We start from the raw sequence: 4,378 nt of genomic DNA on the forward strand, positions 1-4,378 counted from the left end.
AGCCAAAGGCCTTCGCCATACCACAGTGCCGCCAGCCCATGCCTCCCACTGCCACAGCACTGGGAGCTGCCATTAAAAGGCTCCTTGTGCTGCTGAAACAGTGGGAGGAAACAGGCTCCAAGCAGAAAACGTACTGAATTCACAAAGCAGAGCACGATGCCTGCAGAGTGGCAGTCTTGCAAACCCACTTTTCTAAGAAGCCCTCTTTGTCAGGAAGGTTTGAAGGAGAACAGAGACTGCAGAGGTGAGCAGGGCCGGGAGGCTCCACAATACAAAGACTGGGGTTAGAAAAGGAGTCAAACCCCACAGAAACCCATCTGCTGCTACTCTCTGGTTTGCTTTTGAGAGGAACACAATCTACTTGCTCCTTGGGAATCAAAAATAGACAAAAACGATTAGCATTGCTTGGCTGCCACCCTCCTCTGTTCAGTGGTGCTCAACCGCAAACACCAACAGCTTCCCTCAGACACAGGTCCATCTGAACGCCTCATGGTACTGTCTTGCCCAAGGAAAACCCCGTAGTCTCTCATTTCCAGCACAAAACATCCTTTCAGCTGAGCTGGAGCTGAATAAACTGAACATTGCCATTAAAAAAGCACAAGCACCACAGTTTTTTTTAAAGGACTAAGATATATCGATAGTTCTGCTTTTTACTCCTCACAGTTTCAACTTCCTTTTTTAAATAACCACTAGTCCCTCTGCAAATCCTGAGTCTGAGGGGCTGTCAACAATATGCACAAGTGTTTATGGCAGCAGATTATCTACACTGGGCCCCTATTCTGGAGAGCCTGGGCGCACTTCCATCACCACCAATCACACCTATCTGTTGAGGATAACCCACTGCAGAGCAAAAGGAGCTGCTCATTAAGGAGGACTCCTCCAGAAAATGCTCTGAAGTAAAAATTATTAAAATTTTAATTTCTCCTCAATTAATGTCCTTGATTGTTCATTAGCACTGAAGTGACCAGTTGTCTCTTATACACACCTCCTTCTGACAGGGTATTCGGTCCCCTCCCCTGCAGCCAGAAGACATAATTTACCTACAGCAAATGGAAATATAATCTCCCTTAAACTCCAGATCCTCCTTCTAAATCCCTCTCTCAAACAGATTTTTTCATATGCATAATGATTATTTTTCCCAAAACAACGCAGTGAAACAAACAGTACAACAGCCAAGGTGAAATGCTGTAGATTCAGGAAGGCACTAGCGAGACTATTATTAAAAATAATAGCTACTGTAAGCCTCTTATAGATTATTAATATAATAAACTATTGTCTATTTTGGAACAACAAGTGGATGTAACATTAGGTGGTATGCAATTACACATTCATGTCCAATGAAAAAAATAATGGGCAGACTAAAACCTTTTAAGATGTTAGGCAATTTTATCAATGCGTTAAACTGTGTATGTCACATCTGCCATTGTATTTAATATGTCTGAAATAATGTTTTGATTTCTCTTTTTTTGTAAACTACAGTAAATATGCATTGTATTACAAATACATAGTAGTTATCAAGGAAGAAGTAAGTCCAGAAATAAGGAAAGGATCTAGGTATAGGATGAACTAATTCAATGATTCCCCCGAATAACCCTGTAGAGATTAACATGGTAACAGCAGGTTTAGCCTATTTATTCTGTCAACTTCCTCTTCTCCCACTCTCTCCTTTATCCTTCCCAATCCATTTCCATACCTCTCGAGGTTATTAATGACGTTTTTCCTGGCCAAGTTCATGATCCTGTCCTCTGTGCTTAATATTAATGACCAAAACAGTAGCAGAGGGATGGACGAGCGGGGGTGTGAGGGCTAAGCAGGGCAGATGAGAACAGAGCCAGACACTGCTGCCATCTCTGCTGCCACAGAGGAAGAGGAGCACTGGTCCCCCACGGTGGGGCTGGCAGGAGACACTTCACCTGCAAATAGGGCTTTCTCAGGGAAACTGCACTGCATTTATTTCCGAATTAGTTCTTGTTCTCTGTGTGGATACAACACGTGATTGACTGAATTTGACTGACTGCAATGTAGGTGAATGAGTACTGTTATCACACTAAGTTAAGGCTTATCTATAATAACATCTGGTCTGTAGTCAATCCGAAATTCAAATATCATATTTAACGTGATCTTTGTAAAAACTCTGCAGGGATCCCATTATTCTGTAAATGGTGTTGTTTTTGTTGACAACAAAACTAACAGAGTATGTTTCTAACAAATAGACATTTAAGATATCTATTATGGATGGATAGATGGATGGATGGATGGCAGGTGTCTAATCAAAAACAGCAAACTGGTCTCTCTTTATAACCAAAGGAGACAAACAGAAACCTCTAGACAGTGATTCATCCTCTTCTACAACAAACCAAGTTTAAAATGGGTGAGACTGAATTGCCTTGCAGCTCATTTATCGATCATATAAGGAAATTAGATGACTCAGGTAGAAACAGATAGCTTACTTTAACATATTAAAACTTACGTAAGATTAATCTCTCTCTGAATTATTTTCTATTTCTATTTTTCTATTATCTATTCAATTTTAGAATAAATTGAACAAAAAACAATTTATTTTATGAGCTTCAACCATATCTATAAGTAATTTTAGAATAATAACTGTTCTTTGTTTTGGTCATCAATAATTCCTATACTTCAGACCTGGCTCTGGAAACATGGAATACCCAGTTTACCATTCCATTTGTTACACAGCTGCATGTACCTTTACAGGTTTACCTGGTCTCATTGGATGAATTTTTTCAAGAAGTGTAGCTATAGAGGAGCCAGTCTGTAATTAACACAAATTTCTGATGCTGACTATATAGGTAGCCAGTATTTTGACATTTCTCTCACAGAGGAAATAGCCTAGCAACATAATGAACTTAATATGATATACAATGGCCTCTCTGAATTAAGAGGGAAGTGACTCATGCTCTCTGCAAGATACAGGACTATTAGTCAAGAGACAGAGATTGAAAAAAAAAAACCTAAACATTGTAGCTTTTATCCAGACCCTCGGTGGATGCTAGCTCAGCACCATGTAAGCTATACACATATATGACCTGTTCATGTTTTTAAGTTTTCTCTATGAAGCTCTTGCTTTCTGAAGAAATAGCACTTTGTTTAGGGAAGCCAGCTTGCCACTGATTAAAACCATCATTGCTCTGCAAGGAGACTGCAGAGATTGAACTACAGCCAACCCTGCTGAGCTACCACAACAAAGTGGAGAAGTTAACGTGCTTACTGCCTGGTCTGGGTGAGAGAGGAAGGCAAGAACATCTCCTCTCCCTGTGAGTACAGTGTAGTGCCCTTGGAGGGATGGGAAAGGGGCCAGAGGCACCATTAGGTGCATCCGTCCTGCAGGGCACAATACACAAAAACCTACATTGTCACTTTTGGGATAATTCTCATTTCTCCGTCTCAAACACTACTACGCCCTACAGGCAGGTGTTATCTCAAAGCCATACAGTAACCGTCTATCTGCTCCCATTAAACTTAACATACAAAAATAAATACAATACAAAAAAATACAGAAAGTTCTTCTGTTTCTCATTTTGAGTCCTGATACTATAGGCTGATGGGAGTAAACATTTCTCGGAGCGAGACCAACTCATCCTTGCAGCATATGCTCCAGGCAGAATCTTATGGACCACAGTCAGATCTTCTGTTCATACAGAGAAGCAAAAATCCAGTCCCCGTAGCTGAGGTTATGACAAAACATGTAGGAAAACAGGCTTTAGGAAAGCTTCCCAAAAACCACAGAGTCAGACAGCAATGGCATTTATGTTCAGAGCCACTAACCACTCGGCAAAGCCAGCTGATCTCTGGAGGGGCTGTAAAACGATGCCGAGAGAGCTGCTAGAATGTAAAGTATGCTGTGGAAGTCTTGGGACCCAACAGCAGCGCTCTAAGTTTTGCTCAAGCTCAAGAGAGCTTAAAACAAGAAACTTTTATGTGTGTTAAAGAAGATATTTATGTAAGTGAAAGAGAACAAATAATCTGTGAACCAGTGATCTTGTCTAAAAAACTGGCCATCTGCACAATTGTTCCTAGACAGTCATAGTTCAGGAGTGGATTCTGAATGGTGTGATGCTCTGTTCGTTTAGTGCTCACAGGGATATGGGGATGATAAGCAGCTTTCAGGGAGGATAGTGCCAATATCTGCATCAAGCAGCAAACAGGATTTTTCTCTAGTTTTGGCAGTTTCTGGGTGGTGTGAAGGAACTCTAAAGCTTCACTCAAACTTATGAATAGCACAACTGCATTACACTGCTGCTCAGCAGTCACGACACCATCAGGTAAACTACACAATACAGGGACCTAGAAATGTAGTCACGTGTTTTCCATCATCAGTAATATTTCTGTCACCTTTTACTGTAGCATTTTGTGACTT

Source organism: Pterocles gutturalis, unplaced genomic scaffold, assembly GCF_000699245.1.
Source record: "Pterocles gutturalis isolate BGI_N339 unplaced genomic scaffold, ASM69924v1 scaffold348, whole genome shotgun sequence".
Lineage (NCBI taxonomy): Eukaryota > Metazoa > Chordata > Aves > Pterocliformes > Pteroclidae > Pterocles > Pterocles gutturalis.